Genomic DNA, 22,007 nt, shown 5'->3' on the forward strand with positions numbered 1-22,007 from the left:
GTAAATGCCTTTGGGCGTTCAACTTTGGTGCTGTGTATTTACACAGTGGATGCACAAGCAGGCGTGCCGCTAGTGCTCCAGAGCACACCAAAGGTTGGTCAGTCTGCACCCATTTATGCCTGAATCTCTCTCAGGGCCAGGAATACTTCTGGATACAGCAAATGGTCTTACTTTGCCTTTGGCCACACACGCTGGGAGTCTCCTTGATTGCCAAGATCCACAGTCTCTGCAAACCTTCCAAATCACGGCTGTATCTCCATTGTAACGTGTTGATACGGTAAAGATAGGGAAGTCCCAGACATCAGGGGAAAATATGTTTTTTTATTCTGGAGGGCTAACATATTGTCAACCAAAAATTTCCCAGAAGCACACAAGTGGAGTTTCTGCCATGTTCAGCACAGCCATGGAAGTTCCAGAAATCACTAGTCCTTCAATTCCAGATGTCCAGTACCTGCACATTACATGCATGTTCAATCCGTTAACGGCTAACAACATCCCATTGGTACATAGGTGCCACAATCTGAAAAACTGCACATTTAATCGCCACTTGTTGGTGCAAAACTAATTACACGGACACTGTTGTACTATCAATTTGGGACCTTTTACCTAAGTTAATTAATACTTTGCGATTAATGCTTAGTTTCTAATGTTGTGACAAGAAATGAACTGAACCTCTTTAAGAGGGACGGACCTAGAGCTCGGGGTGGAGGGAGGGAGTAAGAGGAGCGGCAGGGGAAGGAAGAGGGCAGTTTTTGTAAAGGAATTAAGAGGTTAAGACGCACTCCACAGAGTCTCCTGTGTCGTATGTTGGGGGCAGCGAAAGCCACAACCACTGGTGACGAAGCGACAGCCCACGCTTGGCGCCATCGCGTGCAAGGAGGGCCAGAAAGCAAGACCGAAGGTGAGGAGGACCCACCACAACGGTGCAGAGCAAGCCACTGCGAGCAAGGAGGACCTTGCGAACCATAGCAGCACTCTGGAATGGGAAGGACACAGCGGAGGAGACCGGAGACTCCAGCACCACAAACGGAAAGCCGCAGTCAGCAGCAGGGAAGGAGGAACCACCGCTGCACACGCGGCCACCAAGTACGACGGCCACCAAGTATGAGGGAGAGACGCGCACCAGCAAAGAAAGCCAGTGCAACACGCAGAGCCACCTGGGCACACACGGCCCGTAACAAGAACAGTAGCAACCCCACTGTGAACGCCAACGGCACATCACGTGGCCAACCCACTACGCCACCAGGGAACAGTACGAGACAGACACCATATGCACATGCCCACCACACTACACCACCAGGGACAACCACATCTACGACGCTCGTACGTAACCAACCCACTATCCCACCAGGGAACACCACACATACCCATGGCGACCATGGATAGCACCAGAAGCATTTCTATTTCATATTTTGCATCAATTCAAATCTATCTATCATCAAATAAATCCAGGGTCAAACCTCCTTTAAATCATCAGTGAGTTTCTTCACCAGACGCTTTCACCACATCTCTTAAAAAAGGCTTAAAATGCCTGCCCCTCAAAATATATCAAATCTGGAGCCATGCGACCTCACAAACTACCCAGATGACCAACATTCCCCTCCTTGGGAAGACCATTGAAAAGGCTGCAGCTTTCCACTCAATGAATCAATAGACCATGGCAGGTTGCTGCAGGACCACCTTTCCAGGTTTAGAGTTGGATGCAGCACTGAAACGGCAACCATTCAGTTTGGGGATAGTGAGCAGCACGTGATGGAAAAAAGGCACCTGTGTCTCCTGGTCCGACTTCACATCTGTGCTATGCTAGATAACTTTAACACAGTTGCCTACACAACACCACTCACACTCCTGAGACGTGTCTTGGGTCTACAGAATCCACAATCAACAAAATGTATTAAGGGAGAAGCGTCGTCCGGCCATCATTTGCCATTTGTGGGCCAACACTGAGATAACAGCATGGGCCCTCGTTACAATGTTGCAAAGCGCCTTTAAACTTAGAGACACAGCATTTAAGGGTCTATCTTAAAGTTTATTTATTTGACTGTTTTTACTAAATGAAACTGTGTGATTAATTACTTTATGAATTGTGTGATGTTGTATTACAATGATTCTAAATTACTGTGCAAGATGTCAATTTATATTTGTTTTGTATGTACTTTTGTGGGATACTGCTTCCGATATAAAGTCTGATGATAGAATCCATACTCATTTGGTATGCCTCCTACCTATCAGATAGAGACTAAGTGGTCCACGTGGGGAATTTCGGATCACTGCACCATCCAGTCACTTGTGTAGGCCCTTAAGCCTCAATCCTGCCATTGGTCTTCTTCAACCTATACATGAAACCTCTACAATCTTCTATCAGTGACCCTGACATCTCAATACACTAAAACACCAACAATACGCAACTATACCCAAGGTCAGATATATTGACGACATCTCAGAGATACCGTGCTGTCTTGCACACATTCAATATTTTACGTTGCCCACATAATTAAAATTCAACTTTGCCAGTATTGAATTTGTATTCCTTTGTAATCCAATTATAGCTATCTGGAATGCGATTGCATGGCTTCATGCCAGAACTAGTCAGACTGCCAAACACTTTAATTTTCATTTAGACAACACATTGCTAAAAGCCTCCCAACAGTTTAGTATGAACTTCCCGCCAACACAAAATTGAGCCCTACCTTCTGACCCCCGACATTAGGACTGTCAAGTGTGGGAATGCACTCCTCACAGGTGCACTACCCTGTGCCCTCCAAGAAGTAGAACATTCGCTGAATAGACAAATCGGCAGCATCAGAAAACTCAAACCTATCTCCCCCACTACCAGGCATCTGCACTAGCTGCCTAGGCTCGAGGGTCCTTCCAAACAGCCTGCATTACATTTCGGGCAGCCCCCTTACCCATCTAAAGAGCTAGTCATCTCGAGGGTTCAGTGCAGTCCCAAAACCTACACCATTCTGAGACTTGATATCAAACCATGCTGGAAGCAAAAAAAAAGCAAGCAGCCCTCCTCCTGTTACGCACCATCACTGTGAAACCACATCTCACCTGGCATCTACACAGTTCCAACACACCCACAGTTCTCAAAAGAACTGAAGACTCTACTGTTCAAGCAGATCTTCAACGAGGGTTCAGAAGAAGAGATCACCAGCCAGCTGTCCTCCTATCCTCACCTATGGAGTCTACTTCACCGACCACTCGTTCGGTAAGGAGTCGATCCTACCATGGTCATTACATGTTGCTCCCCAGGTTCAGGTTTATAAGAGTGTTAAGAACAAGAACAAAACTGCTCAATTACCCCTCTTTTAGTCTACCTTTTGGAGTGGTCAGATGGAAAAAAGGGATACATTATCTAGTTCATTTACCCAGGTTTCATATACGTTAAAAAAATTATTCTGCCAAAGAAGTAAACATATAAAAACACATTTTAATCAAAAATTCAATTCAATACATAGTTGTGTAGTGTATGCTTTCCACAAGGCATCACCAACACTTAAATTCATATAAAGTTGAAAGACAGGTCCAGAATGCTTATGTGTTTGTGCCAATCATGGCTGGGATTAGTAAGTGACATTCATAATTCATCACAATGACAAAGATGTTAATACCAGAATCTATTATGGCAGGGGAAACAAACTATCAATGTACAAAAATGAACTGAGAAATCGTTTTCATAGAAAGACAACATTATTTTTGGTGTCTGTGGGATGTCTACATATGTTTCGGCTGAACAGAGTATCGTCAAAACCTTCCCTGGTGTTCCGCTGTTGTCGTTTGTAGCCCTCTTCAGGACAGTACGTTTTTTCAGTAGGATGACAAAAAGTTCAAAAAAACAGATCCCCGTTTTGTCAGAGTTCGGTCTGATACTATAAAGTAGAGAGAATTTGAAACTATTTTAGTAAGTTATCGGGAATTAATGGTAATGTTAAAACATTGAGGTGTTAAAAACTTTCTTTGGCAGTTGACACGACCTATGCAGTTACTTTCTACTGACCTTTTAGTCTTCTTGTGGTTAGGCTAAAGTGTTGTAATTTTAATCAGGCGGTTGCTTCCTTATTCCTTGTTTATATTTTGGGTTGACTAATCCGCTTATTCAATGAATGTGACTCTGTTTCCCTTTTGTGAATTAACAGAAAAACTTTCTATGTTAATTTAATTGAGTGCGTCGAACCTGTTGTAACACAAAACAGGAGGGCAAGGCACACATTTGGACAGTTTGAATTACGAACCTAAACATTTCACATGGTTTGTGTTTACACTGCATGTAGTGGGCCACCAGGGGTTTATTGGGAGTTTGGTTTCTAATGTTACATCTGTGTTCTCCCATCCTAGTTTTAATTAAAAAAAGTGACACACACAGAACACTCTGGGATCTGCCACCTGTCATTGGACATTTTAAATGTGGCAACTGCTCGGTTTGCCCTCTAACAAAAAGTTTGAAAAACATTATGTTGAAAGGGAAACCCTGGTTTTTCAAAACGTTTACCAATTGTTGTTCACAATGGGTTATATATGCCATTCAGTGCCCCTGCCAATTACTGTACACTGGAAAAACTAAAAGACACATTAAAACTAGGATTGGAGAACACAGATGTAATATTAGAAACCAAACTCCCAATAAACCCCTGGTGGCCCACTACATGCAGTGTAAACACAAACCATGTGAAATGTTTTGGTTCGTAATTCAAACAGTCCAAATATCAAAAAGAGGCGGAGATAGAGATCTGGCACTCCGCAAGTGCGAACAAGGGTTCATTTCCCTCTTTACAAGACATTAAACAGTCCTTTTCCGTTTCCACATCAGGCCCTCCCCCTTAATGCATTACAGCAATTGGCAAGGACTGGGCATAACATATTAATATAGATCTCTAGATATAGAGTGCATTCCGGTCCTCTTTTCTTGTTCTTTATGGTTCCTGCAAGGTGGAAACAGAGACAAAAGGGGAGTGTGCCACCTACAAAGAGGAAAAAATAGGGGCACTGTGTCCTGAGATCACGGCATTGATATTACCCTATACATGTACCAAATTTGAATTTCCATAGCGTGAACTCAAAAAAAAAAAACAACACGTTTGAATAAATTCATTGAAAAAGAGATGGGTCTTTTACATCTCTTTCCCTTTTCGTTTGCTTAACGAACGCTGATGCCGGGAGGACGCCCAACGATAGCGAAAAAGTAAAAAGCAGGTAAAAACCAATCTGCGTTATGCCTGCCTCCTATATTTATAAAAGGGCGATGCCTGAAATTATGAAAATGATGTGTACATAAATGCAGCTACCCAGAGGGGTACACACAGAAATGGATAATTAGGAAACAATACATCTATTTTTCTGAACCTGTCTTTCTGCCTTTACATCTAGGTAGACAACAGCGTAAAGTCAAAGTTGACTAAATCTGGGTATAAGCAATTCCCTCCCAAAAAACGGCGCATCAGCAGCTTGAAAGTCCCCTTTTTTCATAAAGGTTAGTACATGAATCTTTCGAAACAGTACTAGCACAAACCATGTAATACAGAAAAGTAAAGGTTCTGAACACACCGGGTGCCTCCCCCTCCTGTTTTGTGTTACAACAGGTTCGATGCACTCAATTAAATTAACATCGAAAGTTTTTCTGTTAATTCACAAAAGGGAAACAGAGTCTCATTCATTGAATAAGCGGATTAGTCAATCCAAAATATAAACAAGGAATAAGGAAGCAACCGCCTGATTAAAATTACAACACTTTAGCCTAACCACAAGAAGACTAAAAGGTCAGTGGAAAGTACCTGCATAGGTCGTGAAAACAGTCCTATTACATATGTCACCTGCCAAAGAAAGTTTTTAACACCTCAATGTTTTAACATTACCTTTAATTCCAGATAACTTACTAAAATAGTTTCAAATTCTCTCTACTTTATAGTTTCCGACCGAACTCTGACAAAACGGGGATCTGTCTTTTTGAACTTTTTGTCATCCTACTGAAACAACGTACTGTCCTGAAGAGGGCTACAAACGACAACAGCGGAAGACCAGGGAAGGTGTTGATGATACTCTGTTCAGCCGAAACATATGTAGACATCTCACAGACACCAAAAATAATGTTGTCTTTCTATGAAAACGATTTCTCAGTTCATTTTTGTACATTGATAGTTTGTTTACCCTGCCATAATAGATTCTGGTATTAACATCTGTGATGAATTATGAATGTCACTTACTAATCCCAGCCACGATTGGCACAAACACATAAGCATTCTGGACCTGTCTTTCAACTTTTGGTGATGCCTTGTGGAAAGCATACACTACACAACTATGTATTGAATCGAATTTTTGATTAAAATGTGTTTTTATATGTTTACTTCTTTGGCAGAATAATTTTGTTAACGTATATGAAACCTGGGTAAACGAACTAGATAATTTATCCCTTTTTTCCATCTGACCACTCCAAAAGGTAGACTAAAAGAGGAGTAATTGAGCATTTTTGTTCTTGTTCTTAACACTATATAAGCTCAATCCCCCTTCAACAAACATTTTGGGACTTACCCATTGTCTTCTCCTCAGGTTTATAAGAACCCATCATTCATAAGTACACACATATACACATATAACGGACACCAATTTCACTCCCCAATATTTTTAAAACATTATTTGTAGTTGTCCCGGAGGTGTGTCCTAATCTAGCTCTCATAACCCCATTTATCCTGACCAGAGAGCTAGGCAACCATCTGACAAACTACCTTTCAATAAAGTAGATACATTAGGACTGATCTAGCACTTCCGAACTAGACTCTGAATGCATTCTTACTACAAAGGCTGGTCTAGATAAGATAATTCCTAATATCTTAACCACTTTAGTTTAGTTTTGTTTGTTTATTTGTATAGCGCTCCAAGCCCAAGGGCATCTGGGCGCATTACTTACAGAGACGGTTACAGAAGGTACAATGGCAATATTACATAATAACAGGATGCAAGAATACAAGTTACAACAATCTTATTACTACGATTTTTACATAAATATGCAATATACATAGGCTCGGATAAGCAGCACTTCAACATGAAATGTACAAAAGTAAAGCAGATATGCCAGTAATTACAAGGTCGCAGGCCAGAGACAGAATAAGCTAAGGTTCCTGTTCAGCAGTTCTCAGGAGCAGGATTCCTGTCCGGTTAATGGCCTGTAAAGCAACATGATTGCATTAGGACCGCTCTTTTTGAAGCTCGAGTACATCTGTATGCTTCTGGTTCTAGGAAGATCTCAACAATATTGTAAATCAATGGCTATTTATGGTACCAATGCCATTTAACAAGCAATCGTTCACCCCTCTTAAGGAAATGTAACCTTTACCGCTAGAATCCAGCAAACCATAAAGTCATTTTGTAAATTAATTTTCTGGTAAGAATTCGGAAACATTCTGACATAGCCAAAACATTTGTGGAGACCGGTTGATACCTGGATGACTTCCAGGCAGCTGTCGGGCCAGTGAGATGCACTGATTCAGCAGTGGTTGTAAACACAAGGATAACATATGCTGGTGGTGTCAGTGCGCTGGAGTTCTTAGATGGCGCAACAGTTTATGACATTGTTGTCCATGTAATCTTTCTGCGTTGTATCCACATTGAAGGTATAGAGGGTCAAATACATTAATGGGTTACATTCTGGCCAAAGTTAGATAAAGGTGTAGGGAAGTTTAGGATCAGCATGGGCGGGGGATAGCACAGGGCCAACTCGTCTGTCTTGGAAGCAAGTAAATGCAGAGCAAAACAGGTTTCAGTCCCACCCTGATAGACTGGTTTCCATTATTAAGTGTGTTATAAAAGATTCATGAATTGACAGGCGTGCTCCCGATCACAGTGGTAGAGGCCTTACACTCAGAGCTCGGGCACTGGGGTCTAAATTCAAGAGCCGGTTCCCAATGTATCGACTTGCATTAAAGTTAATCAACTCTACCCGCATGAGCCAAGTACGGAAAGTCCAAATTGAACTTCAGGGCCCTTGCGATAAGTTCATTGGCACTCTTTTTTTAAACTTCTGGTGACATGCTTGTAGGCCATATATCTGAGCATCACAATTGGGATATCTGGAAGGGCTGCTGTTTAATTAAACAATACATAAAGTGCTTGCTTCAAAGTTGTTTTCAGTCAAGCGTGGACCCATAAATCTAGTATGTCTAGAAACCCGCAAGTTGTATCTGAAATGCTCCAGGCAGTGGCTCTTCGAGGTATACAAAACCTGAGGTGATTGTTAAAGCTAAGATTTCATCACACTGACAATGAATTATTAGCAAAATATTGTATAACCCAGGTTGGAAAAAAACACCTGTGTACACGTGAGAGAAGGAAATAGGAGACTCTACTTCACATTTTCCTCAGTTCTCATTGTATTACTCATTAAGGGCATGCTACTTGAATGATGTATTGGTCATGGTTAATGGCTGATAATAATCAGCAGTCTAACGTTACTCAGAAATGAATTTGCTTAATTATTCAAAATAGGAAACAACAAACCATGATCAGAATGTAAACGTTTAAGTATAACTGCTCCTTATATTCGACTAAAGAGTTTAAGCATATAGAGAACCATGTATTTTAAGATGCATGAGATTCCAAGATAAGAATTTCATTTGTTAAAAACCAAAGTAAATTAGAACATCCCAGCCTTTCTAAATCTCTGTACTGACCCTTTATTGAAAATAGATACCCCCCCTTTACTCAATGGACAACTAGCATTCTAGAAAACTCAATGAAATGACAAGCTACTTAACATTACTGGATGTAAAGCACTTACAAAATGAAAGTGTATGTTTGTTAAATTCCCTTAAGTGGTGTTTCTAGCATATTAACCTGAAAAAATGCAAATTTTTCATTTTCAATGGGCAACCTTAAGGCAGGAAAATCGGTTGCAGTTAATAATCCTTTCCCCTTTTTCTTGAATGATTTAGCCCTAGTAATAGGACTCTGCATATGCCTAAAAGGGTAATGTAATTGAACTCATTTTCTAGTTACATCACCAAGCAAAGTGATATCTCATTGAGCTCCTAGACTTGGCCATCACACAGAGAAGGAGGCAGGAATGTCCAAAACACACACACCCTTTGGGGTCTATTCTATCGAATCGAAGGTCCACAAAAGCCCTTATAGTTCAGAAATATTTATCATTTCCTCAGGATGTCTAGTCAATGTGTATACCCCGGGCCCCTGAGTACCTTCACAGATAGAAGGGCTGAGATTTAATCTATTCTCCTCTAGAGTATTTCTCCCCTCAAGATTGTTTCCCATTAATAGAATTATTACATATGAGTTTGTTTTGGCTGTCTCACATGCAGGTGGGCAGCCTCTTAAGGACTGGTTTAATTAGCCCCCTTAGGAACAGGTAAGCATCAGTCAGCAAGATGTTGTGAGCTTCCCTCCATAGTCTGATTCCTTTCTTTCTGTATTTTGGCTTGCCTGCTATCTTTCAAACTGAAGAAGTCCTGTAACTTTAAATCCAGGTAGGCCTATCTTGCAGTGCTCTACTGGTAATCCATAAATTGGTCCAAAGAAAATCAAGCTATTCCATTTTCCTTTCTGTTGTTATCATTTCTCCTTTCTCTTCTTCTTCCTCTCCATCATCAAGCCCATAAGCGAGTCAATCAGTGTGTCCACAGAATCTATGGGTTTGAACTTTTCATAGAGCACAGGCCACTCCCCTTAAAGGTGTGTATCATTTATCTAATCTAATTGGTCGATGTATATGATTGGGTAGTGTTCCAAAAGTGACATCACACTAAACCAATTCCTCCATACTCATTGGGCAAATTAATAAAGAGGGCAGTGCAGTGGGAGTGGCTTCTAGACCCAGTTTCCTTCCATTTGATGTGATGTCATCTTTTTGATTTTGAAATGAAACAATTGTAACTTTCTAAAACAACATATTCCTCCCATGTGATCATGTTACTAAGCAGTTCACCAGATTGCTCTCACTCAGGTGAATCAAATGATGCAATTTTAATCTCGTCACAACATATGCGGGATGAGTTACACATTTTGGCTTTTTATACACTAATACCTTTACAGAAACATTAATTTTCCATTTTAGAATAAGAGACTCGCCAGCACAGCCATTAGAATATATCAATTGCTGGCACACTCCATTTATGCACGAATATTTCCACATCCCCTCATTTACATCATGAACATAATGTCACAAAAATCTTGTTTAATATTGGGCTGATAGAGCCTTTCACCCTGAACAGTTTAAAAAAAAGTAACCCTGCAGGGCCTTCGTTCAACGTTATAAGCGATAAAGAGATTCCCATTGCAAAATTCAAAGGCATTTTTTTCTTATTTCCAAAATATTACATCTCCAGTCTCTCTCTGCCTGGTAACAGAACCACTGGATTACTAAACTGTTAGTTCAGAGCTGAGGTATTTATGACTTCTATGTGGCTCATCATGGTGCATGTTCTATGAAAATTAGGGCGGCAGAGCCATTTACGACTTCAGTTCTGCCTTCTTGAGTGATGCCATAATCTGGCTGTCACCTTTTGTCAGACAATAGTCTCTAAAAGGTGTTACGTTCCTTCCCTGTGAAATGTGAGGATTTGATATCTTGCGAGTGAACCGCTGCAGAGGAGCTATTTCTTGTGTATTTAAGGTCTTTAGCACAAACCCTGTTGCAGATGAATGGATTCATCTTGTTCCTGAGCCCCTGGAGTGGGACTCACAGTACCCTGAAAGCCAAGAGAGTCAGGATCCTAGTGTTTTTCGCCATTGAATTGCTCATTTGAACTAGCAGGACCTACCGTTGCTGCCTTTTGCTCTCGCCTGATCTTCACACAGTGCCAAGTAGCCTGCTCTCTCCTGATCTTTACACAGTGCCAAGAAGCCTTGTTCGGCCCTGCCGAACCACTAAGAACGGCAAAATAGGTACTATTGACTGCTAAGAGCCACTTCGGTACATTTTTGGGCCCTAGAGACTGATGAGGTGACCTTGAACTCTTTTTGCTCACAAATAGATATTCCTTTTCAAGACCATTAGTGCTTTTGCTAGCCTTTGACCCCTAATTCATTACTCAAAGTGCTGCAGCTACTGTCCTTGTCTATTCTGTGCTCTTTCCTCAGGGGTGGCGTTTGTGCAGTGTTTTCCTAGTTTGTCATTATTGTACATGGTGTGTTTAAATAAAGTGCATATAGTTCTACAGAACGTTCATTGGCCATACCTTTATTTTGAACTGTAATACCTTGCTGTTTGGGTTGCTACTTATCCACATTCACACCCCTCTTAAGAGTATAGCCTTCCCTCGGCCCACGTTGCCACAAAAGGCGAAGGAGGTATAGCTCTTGACTGTGCCTGTTTTACCTTTATGATTGTGTTGGCTCTTGGTTTGTAGAAGTGTGAGGGCTGAGAGGGTGTTTTAGCCTCATCTCATCCTCATGCTTCTGTCCTGGGCAGAAGTCCATTTGTCACAATTATCTATACTGTATTTGGTCCCACATGCCCTTTTTGTGCTGGGTTTCCAGTCAGGGAGCCATTGTCAATGGGTATTGTGGTTTGCATAAGCAGTGCATGTCTTTACTTAATTTATTTCTTTTCCCTTGTAGGGTAACTCCACAACAACCAGACATAGAAAAAACAACCTGTTAGGGAAAAAAATGCTCAGTGCACCCTTTTCTGAGAAGGGCAAGAGCTTTATTTTGCATACAAAAAGGAAAATGGTGACAAGGTATTATAAGTCCAATGCCGCAGAGTGCTCTGCCTATATTTTATCATTATCTCACAGGGGACACATACCTCCAATTTTAACTCCACCTCATTATCTTCATTCTTAAAAAAGTATTAATCTGAAACACCTTTCCACGGTAGGATCAATACACACAATTTTGCGCCACTACCCATTATCAGAAACAACTGCTATTAACACAATCCTGTCCTTCGACACCAAATCTCCTTCTCTGTCAAGCATGATAATTGTTCCTGCAACTGCTTTTTGAGGTTGGGCTGGCCTGAACAGAAATTCTGAAGGTACTCGCCAGTACTTGTTATGTTAGCTACCTGTGGCACTGCAATAAGAATTATTGTAATTCTGTATATGAACAAATAAGGGTCCACTGGTATTCCACTCGCTGCTGAGTCAATGCCCAATGCATTTATGGTCAACATTACTCTCAAGATACACATGCCAGGCGTTGAACACACCAGGCCTCTTTTAGTGAATGAGATGCTCATGTTGAGCTTTCTCAAAATGTCCCTAACCAACAAATTGATGGGGGTTGTAGTAGAGTACAACAGTGGGGCCCACACCTCTCTACCCCCCACTTTAATGGGTAATTCCTTTGTGAATGGAACTAATTGAACTGCCCCAGAGAAGCCGTGCATATCCATTAGCTCACCTAACAAAGGGAATCCTCCCTCACTAATGCATGATTTGGTTGTACCTGTGTCCACCATAAAGATCAATGGTTTATTGCCTATCTCTGCACCCACCAGGGGTTCCTCTTCTGAGTCGGCAGTGACCAATAGGACTGGGCACGCTAAGACTCTCTGTGGGCTGCCCTAATCTGGATATGTGTTAGTGGAAAAACAAATGGATTCCCTCCAACCACCGTGGCCTCTTGATAGTGCATCAATGTACCATTAGGTACTGTGTTACTGTTCGCTACCTGAGGACCCTGCTGTTGTCCTTGATGCACTGCGTATGGTGGAATGTTACTGGAGCCTGGGGCTGATGACTGCAGAAATGATGTTGGGGGAGCGGACGGGGCAGCAGGCAATGGCACACCATAAGGAACTGCTGTGGGTGGCTGTCCGTAAGATTGGGGGGTATGGGACTGGACCTCTCTGGGGATAAGGATACATCTGTTTTTGGGGGTAGGCAAAGGTTTACCTACTTCTGCATTCTCTTGAAAAATGGCCCATTCGCCGTATGGCAAACATTGACCTGCTCCTCTTCCTCGCTGTCCCATTCCTTCAAAACCTCCTTCTCCTCCCAAGAACTCCTGAAAACCCCCTCTACATTGTTGAAATCCCCTACGAACACCTCTTGATACTGGGGCTGATCCTCACCTGCCCAATCCTTTTCAACACCCCACACAGGTGCGGCTCGCACATCAGCCGGAACCGCCCTGAGCGATACCGGACCTTCTGTCTGTACTGTTGTTACAGCCCCTTCCAACGCAACCTGCGCTAACTTCTTCAGTACCAGTTTTGCTTCCTTCACTTGCGATCGCTGTGCTGCTTCCTTCTCCTTTTCTTTCAACAGTTTGCAGTGGTGTACAATAATAGACTGAATTTCTGCCCAGCCCCTTGTCTCAACCCCCACTATCTTATCAAGGGCTTTCTGTACCTCCTTCGGGAGTCCCCTTTTTACAACAAAATAAAATAATGGAATTGCTCGATCCCAGGAATCTCCTGTTTCTGCCCTCCACATTCCCTGTATGTGTAATATTTACTGAGCAGTGTCCTCATTATCTTGCATCGTCCTCTGCATGATCGATTGAATATATTTGTTTCTAGGTATGTGCGCCCACACTTGCAGCCTGATGTTGTTAAAGTGCGCTCCGTCATGACTGTCGTCAGCCAGCTTCACACACTGGTACCCAATTTTAACCCATATATCATCAGACTGATCTCCCAGTATTGAACAAAATAGGCTTTTCAGATCCCCTATAGCAAAGGTTGAACCGGCCCTTTACTTTTCAAAAGCATATATCCACTTACTCACTCCAACAGTGAGAGTGCCTTTATGAGATTAATTTTATCCATAGGAGCCCATGCTATGTACTGTGCTCTCCCTGGTCCCTTGTGTAATAATGGAAACTGTGCTCCTACTGTCTTCACCGCTCTCTTCTTTCCCGTCACTGATCTCTTAGCCACTGCCATGCGTCCATATCTATTTCATAACATAGGTCCCCACAAACCTACGAATGGTGGGGAAATAACAGGTGGCTGTGCCTCTTCTCCCACCTCATCTACAGTATCCCACTCCTCATCTCCCTCTTGCGTACGGTCATACTCACCATCCAACCGTACTCTACAATAGTCCAAACTTTCCGCCAGCCTCCTCCTCTCCTCCTCTCCTCCCTCTCCTTCTCTATATGCATGTCCTTAATAGCAGTGCTGACTATTTGAAACAAAATATCTCCCGCTCTCTATTCATCTGTTGCCACAGGTACGTGTTGCCCATCTCTCCTGTCCAACTTTAATCTGGCTAATTCTCCTTCCACCTTCCTTAACGTATCTACCAACTCCTTCTATTTATTTATTTATGTATTTATTTATTTATATATTTGTAACACGCCGAAAGCTCGCAAGCATCAGAGCGCGACAGAGACAGGAGAACAGAGAGTTCACAGGACAGTGCAAGTAGAAAGTAAGGTAGGCTCCAAGTGAGCGCAGGGATGGTAAGTGTGTCAATTATTTAAAGAGCGTGGTTTTCAGCTGCTTCCTGAGTGATTGGAAGTTGCTTTCAAGTCTGAGGTTGCGGGGTAGCTCATTCCAAAGCGAGATGGCCTTGGTGGAAAACGCTCTACCTAGGCCTGTGGCTTTTACTCTGGCATGGCCGGATTCAAGTAATCCTTGCTTAGCAGATCTTAGGCTTCTGCTTGGTTCATACCAGTTAAATTCCTTCTTCAGGTATGCCAGAGCTGCGCCATTTAGACAGCGGTGGACCAGTGTCAGGGATTTAAAAATGATACGCTCCTTTATTGCAAGCCAGTGGAGATCATTTCTGTCTTTTGGTATATGGTCACGTTTGGATTTTCCTGTGATGGATCTGACTGCGTTATTTTGAATTATTTGACATTGCTTAATGCAATTGCTGTTGGCATCTAACATAGTCCAGTCGTGACAGGATAATGGCTCTGGCAATTGTAGCGCTGTTACTGGTGCTTAGGAATGGCCTGATACGGTATAGGAGCCTCTGATAGTATTCGCTGTTCCGTTTCAGGTATGAGATTTGCGCCTCAGCTCCTAGTGAGCATTGCAAGTAGATGCCAAGTGTTTTAACTTTATTAGCCACTGTGATGGTGGAGTCCTTTATGAGAAAGGAAGAGTAAGCTGGGCCTACGTTTTTTAGGACTTTGGTTGTGCCAAATGTCATGAGCTCAGTTTTGGAACTATTGAGGCACATCCAATGATTTTTCATCCAATTTTCGATGGTATTATATATGGCTGATAGTCTGTTGTTGTCAAAGGTGGGGTCCCCACATGGTTCCAAGATTAGTTGCGTGTCATCTGCAAAGTTGATGAAATAGATCCCAAGCTGTGAGAGTAGGGAGCAGAGACAACGAATGTATAGATTAAAGAGCAAAGGGGAAAAACTAGGTTTAGAAGTGGTGGAGTGTGCCCACCGCAGGTGACTTTGGAGTTTCTATCCTCTAGAAAGGATGACACCCATTCAATGGCTTCCTCTGAGCAATTTCCAGCTGTATTTAGGGCCTCTCGGAGCTTCCCTTGATCTAGTAAGTCCAAAGCTGCCGATTGGTCCAAAGGGATTAGCAAGCCTGCTTTTCCTTGGTCCAGAATACCTAGCATTTTGGTTTGTAAATCTAATAATGCAGATTTGGTGCTGTGAGCACTTCTGAAGCCTGACTGTTGTAAATGCAGAAGGTTATGCTTGTCAACGTATTCTTGTAATTGATGCGTAGCTATTTTATCAAGGATTTTTAATAGGAAATTACAATTTGTGATTGGTCTGAGATTGGCCAGATCCTGTTGGTCTAGGACAGGCTTTTTCACCAGCGGAGTGACTGTGACGGTTTTTATTCCAACAGGGACTTTCCTATCTCTGAATGAGGAATTTGTCATACGGCATAGATATGGAGCAAAGATCTCTGCATTGTCTAGTATGAATTTAGGGGGCAAAATGTTTTCAGAGCAAGAGGTGCAGTTTATGGTTGAGAGAGTATCTAGCATGTCTTCTATAGAAACCAGTGAAAAGAGGAACTTGGGTACCTTATGTTCTGGGTTTTCTTCATTGATGTGTTGCAGGGGTGGTGTTTCTGTCACTTTACAGTTTATTATGGTGTCTCTGGCTTTTACAATCGTGTTTGAGAAGGCTGTTTGGACTTTTTCGCAGTCAACCATGGTTGGCTGGAATGGCGGGGAGAGGGTGGGTGGTTTTTCGATGGATTTTAAGATTTGGAGCAATTTTCCGGTTGAATTTGAGGCGCCGGTAATTTGTTCATTATAGTAGTTCTTTTTTATTTCTGTTAATTTGGCTCTGTGCAAAAGGTCACATTTTTTTCCAATTTTCTTTGTTAAGCTCCGAAGGGGTTTTGTGCCACTGTCTTTCAAGTTTTCTTTTAGCTGTCTTAAGTGTGCCTAATTCTGCCGTGTACCAACTTCTGTGGTTTTGTGTCAGTTCCTTCTGATACTCTGCCCTTGCAGCAGCAGATGCTGTAACATTAGGGAGGTTGTGATACTGAGCTGTACGGGTGGTGGGGGAGTTGTAGTTGGCAATGGGATGTAATTGAGATTTGTATATCCTGACACAGCATGTCCAAGTTGGGGACACTGGGCTACCTCTCTTGGGGCACAGGGGCACTCAGAACAGCAGGCATATTGATTTCCGTGGTCAACTCGCTCAATGTCTATGGGGGACCTATAGGAACGTCTTGCAAATCCTCCACCATTTTCCATTGCTCTAATACCTGCTTTTTATTTTTCAATTTTTTCTCCTTGTACTTGGCCACCAAAAATGTGCACATATGACTTAATATGTCTCTGTTATTTGTTCCCTGTTCTGGCCATGGCTTATACATCCCTCCTTTCATTTCCACTAACCATTTGTTGTGATATTTGAGAATTTGTTCTCAGTACAAGGGAAGGGCTTTGCACATATACTCCAATGGGTTTGCCGGCTCCATTGTAGCCACCCCTTTATCACTGTTATACAATATTACCAACACCCACTCCCCAAACCAACAAAGCCGTAACCACCCGGTACCCCTCCTCCTTCCACTCTCTCACTGTCAACGGCCACCCCTTTCCTCAGTACTCACACCCTTTCCCACTTCCCACACACCCACATCCACCCACTACTCACAAACCACTTTTCACACAACACATCAGGCCCTCACTCTGCCTCTACCCATCACAATAAAATAAGCAACAATAAAATCACAATAAAAACAACCTTTTTGTTCCACCCCCCTCTATATCCGGTGAGGAGGTCCCAGGCCCACACAGGCCTCTACTACAACTACTTCTCATTCTCACACCCCCTCTTACACTGGGTGGAGAGATCCCAGACCGACTAAATATACTTGCCTCTCTCCGTATCCTTTTTTCTTCATTACACAGCGCTTGCTTCTTCCCTAATACCATATGAAAGGGTCCCGTTACACTACAGTCCTCTATATAAAAAATATAATTAAGTTATATATAACACCACGTGGTCTTCCAGCCTATCCGTTCATTCCTCCCACACTACACACATACCACTCTTCACACACTTAAACACTCATACTCCCCTCCTGTATCCCACTTGCTTTTCTCTGAAGAAGGTACACTTACATCTATGTGTTCACCCAAAGTCTTCTGTCAGGGGGTCCCATCAACGGCCTGCCCAATCCGGGGACAGCACCCCATTCCAAAGAACAGACAAGAATTCTGATAAGACTTCTCCTATAAACCTCTCCAAGGTGCACGCAATGGGACCGGTCGCTGCAGGTTGTCGCGGCCCCTCCGGATGTGCAACCAGGAATCCTCTGTCTTCGCGGGGGATTCTGGGATCACGTCAGTGTCACCAATAATGTAGGGTAACTCCACAACAACCAGACATAGAAGAAACAACCCACTACGGAAAAAGGCTTAGTGCACCCTTTTTCGAGAAGGACAAGACCTTTATTTTATAAACAAAAAACAAAAAAGAAAATGGCGACATGGTATTATAAGTCCACTGCCGCAGAGCTCTCTGTCTTTATCAAAGCAAACATCACATTATAAAGGTGAAAATCGTCATTCATGGCGCATTCGATATACAGTGTTCATCCCCCACCCTCATTGGCTACCGCCTATTTATATGCTCATATTCACATATAGGCCCCTCTCCGATTGCCCGTATTATGTTCTCCTCTATCTTCTTCACACGTGGGTACCGGCCTCTTCACCTCGAGGTGCTGTGAAGTGATTGGTTAGACTTTAAAATACACCACCCTGTCTTTAATCCTAACCACATGATGTGCACCTGGTCGTCAACATGAATTTGGCAGATAACTTTGCAGTCAACCTGGTCCTTGCAAACAAAGAAACTCTTTTCTTATCCCAGACATGCAGGTGCCCCCATCATGCCTTTCCACTGCAATCATATAAGCATTGGCGTCACACTTTGTTCTCCCTGGTACAAATCGTGTGCCTTGTTCTCTGCTCCCGTCTGTATCAGCTGCCCCTCCCAAGAGGTGAGCCTGGTGTCCCATTAATCCATCCAATTCATGAAGGATATGAGAGTCTTATTCCTGGGCATCTGGTAGTTCAAATAGAATGACCATCATTCTGGGGGGCACTAGTGTCCTAAATCTCAGTTCATGTTTTGGCAGCTCAAGACCTCTGCCCTGGCTTCCATGGATATGGCCTTCACACTGGGCCTCAGCCCTTCTCCCATTGGCTGCTCACATTCCTACCTAATTATACAAAGTTCTAGCTAGATACATTTGTTGGTGGGTGTGTGTGCGGGTTCCCTACTGTGCCTGGGATTTGGAATGTGCTAATGAAGCAAGAGAAGGGGCCTTGCTGTTCTGTGTTTCCAACACAGCATGTGAGGATTCAGGCCTAATCTCAAATGCAGTGTTTGTTCATGTTATAGATGTCCTTCATATGCAATGTATTCTACAAAACACTATCGCAAAGCAAATGGTTAGTTTTGCCTTTATAAATGTCCATAATACTTATTTCTCTGGCCAGTCACCTCCACTCGTAAGGTTCCCCCTCCCCACTATACCACCGTCTACACGTTCCCCATCTGTTAATATAATTTCCGCAATCTGAATAGTTTGGGAGGGGCTGTGATTTGAACGTGCAATCCAACCCATTCCAGGGTTTGCATTGCTGCTTTTCTTGGTAGCATTTCAGGAGATTGCGTCCGACTGCTTGTGAAGAAAGAAAGTTATTTAATGTGGCCCAGCCAAAATACTCGCTGCAAGCCTCACGTGACATGCCCTTGTCAGCACGAGTTCTTGAGAAACCACAGGCAGCGTACTAGACCCATGCTCCTGGAATCATCTTCGACGGATGATTGGCTTTCCAGAGCTTCATGGGTCAGGGGGAGAGAAGAGGCAACAGAGTTCACTCAAGTGGGGCCAGTGCTGCAGAACAGTAACCCTAGTTGTAGGCCCTTTTCTCACTTTTTTAGACACGTCTGTCTCGTGTGCCTCACTACTTCACTGGGCCTGCAGCTTTTTCAGCAGGTGCATGTCTTCCCTACCCCTCCGTCACCATTGTTATGTTCTGAACCACGCAAAACTAGCTTATTAAGTAGGGCATCATCACAAGTTGGGCGGAGCGGTAAACTGTGGTGGTAATGCTATTACTGCGGCATTTACCGCTCTGCCCAATCTGGAGTGGGTTGGAAAAGGGGAATTTTCCACCTGTTTCTGGCTCTATTAGTGTGGTGCTAATTGCACCGGCGCTAATAGCACCAAGAAACCCTCAGTGGGCTCCCCCGAAACGCAGGATCTGGCACAAATTGCATCAGACCGAGTTGCGGTAACCCTAATTGCGCTGGGCAGTATCCCGGCACAATTAGTGCCAGGATATCACCTAACTCATGATGAGGCGCTCATTACAATTTCCCTACTCCAGGAAAAAGATGCAGGTAAAATTGCCAGCTGTTCTGACACCTGCATTTTTTCTGAACCAGGGAAACACAGTGTAGCAGGCCGCTACTGGAAGGGCAATACAAGCCTGAATCACGGTGCAAACCTATCCTTGGAGTCCATGTGGACTCCATGAAATGGGAACTTACCATATTTTCCACTGCTTGTAATATTCTGGTAATACCGGTGTATCAGGTGGCAGAAACGGTAGGGGTAATTTGCCGTTATCCCACCAGAATTACGAGTGGGATACCGTAAAACTCGTAATGAGCCCCACAGACTTCGCCCCCACCACGCAGATGCTCCGAGCCACCCCAGACTCGCCCTTTTCCTGCCTCACACCTTTACACGCCGGATGCTCCCCATGTCACATCTCCAATATCAAGTTGCAACAGTGTTACCAAATAGAACATCAAGATGGTTGCAAAGTTAAACCATATCGTGGAGACTCCCTGGACTCGCTTCTTCCTAAAGAGATTCAGGTAAATTGAGAAGCCGGCTCATCTTGCTATCAACTTTAGCTGTTGCCCAGAATCAACGCATCCTTCTAAAAGGGGAGTTTACCAATGGTAGCTAGAGCCAAAAGAAGGTCCTAAAATACAGAGTGCAACATACTCCACTCTGGCATTCCTCAAGAGTAGCTGCACGGATTACAGATTTTCCAAATTAAGCTGCAATCATTCTCTGTAAAATGGTGTCACTCACATATTGCAATGTTTGCCGGCATTCCTCCCTTTTCTCAGTGGTGGAAGTGTACGAAAAGAAGTAGTGGAACTATGTTCCCTGCGGGCCTGCACCCACCCCCCACAAACCCTATCACCACGTCCCCACCCACACACATTAAACCCCCCAAACACTTGCACCTGCTGTTTAAGGGAACGTTCAGTGCAGTGCACTGAAAGTGCAAGTTTCAACTTCTTCCTACACTTTTATTTTAAAACTAACCCATTCCGGAACGGTTTCTTTTTAAAATAAAAGTATAGGAGCTGTAAAAGGTAATTAAAAAAGTAGAGGAGCACCGCTCCCGACCGCTCCCGCTCACTTCGACCACTGCCTTTTCTTTAAAGGACTATCTCACGTTCATCCAACCAGGTGTCTAGGCTCACAACACACATTTCTCTTTGATGTACCCAGGGACAGGTGGATTAGGGCAGGTGAAGGAGTTTCTTCTTCCAGTCGGCAAAGCTATGGAATAGGTTGCCGATACCCAAATAAAATAATTAGTACTAAATAGGCGAGACCCTTTTGCTTAAGGCAGAGCATTCTTGCTTCTTCTTTCTTTGCTTGTCTTATTCAGTGCATTAGTGCAGAGACATTTTCTGGGGGTGTATCTACATTTGGTGCAGATGGATTCGCTAAATTCGTTTCCACCGAACCCCAGTCATTGGATGTGTGCTGTGCTCTGCGGTGTGAGCACTGGGCCATCAAGAATGGGGTCTGCCCACAATGTCCCATGTTCACCACGTGGAGGCTGGAAGAGGAGCGTGGTGAGGCGAGGAGGAACGGATAAGGAGAGGATGGACGGCAGGGGGGTATGGCAGTGCATTTAGGGGGCATGGAGCGGAGCTGGATTGTGCGGCAGGGAGCACAGCGGGCAGTGACACCTCCATTGAGGGTACGCAGTAGAGTGGAGTGGAGCCAGGGAGAGGGGATGGAGTTTGTTTAGCAGGATATGAGTGGTGAAACCCCCCATTAGCGAGTAGAGCAGTGGGGAAGGAGGCAGAAGAGGCAGATTAGAAGGTATAGGATTCAACTCTCCCGAGAGTGAGGTGCTGGAGAGTGTTCAGTGGGTGGGATTCAGAGGTGAGGGATTTGGGAAGACGGGAAGTCAGCACACATCCTTAGATCATATTCTGGGTCTATTTAACACTTTATAAATGTCTGATCCATTAAATGACATTAAATGGCCCAGTGCATTTCTGTATTGAGCCTGTGGGTGGTTCAATAGCATTTAAAATGGAACCCAGCCACAATATGATATGATAGGTTATTTATAACGTGCCTAACACCCAGAGGTTTTTAAACGCAGACCCGGGGATTGAACCTGTGGAGCTCTGTGTCGTCCTGCTTCCGAGGCGAGCATGTTGCCCCTGAGCTTATCCTCCCGAAACCAATAAAAATCCTGCTGGTTAACTGGGACCCTAGACTATGGCTAGTGACTACTAGTGCCAGCTGCTTTCACCAGTTTGACAGACATGAAACCTAGGGGGTCATCCTAAAGAGTGACCCAT

The 22,007-nt window shown here is 43.5% G+C and overlaps 1 protein-coding gene across 1 annotated transcript in view; it reads right to left on the bottom strand.

Moving 5' to 3' along the window:
- SNTB1 (syntrophin beta 1) overlaps positions 1–22,007 on the bottom strand; it is a 714,658-nt gene that overhangs the window by 135,762 nt on the left and 556,889 nt on the right. The gene's annotated exons all lie outside the window — the stretch shown is intronic.

Source organism: Ambystoma mexicanum, chromosome 5q, assembly GCF_040938575.1.
Source record: "Ambystoma mexicanum isolate Mex_15411 chromosome 5q, UKY_AmexF1_1, whole genome shotgun sequence".
Lineage (NCBI taxonomy): Eukaryota > Metazoa > Chordata > Amphibia > Caudata > Ambystomatidae > Ambystoma > Ambystoma mexicanum.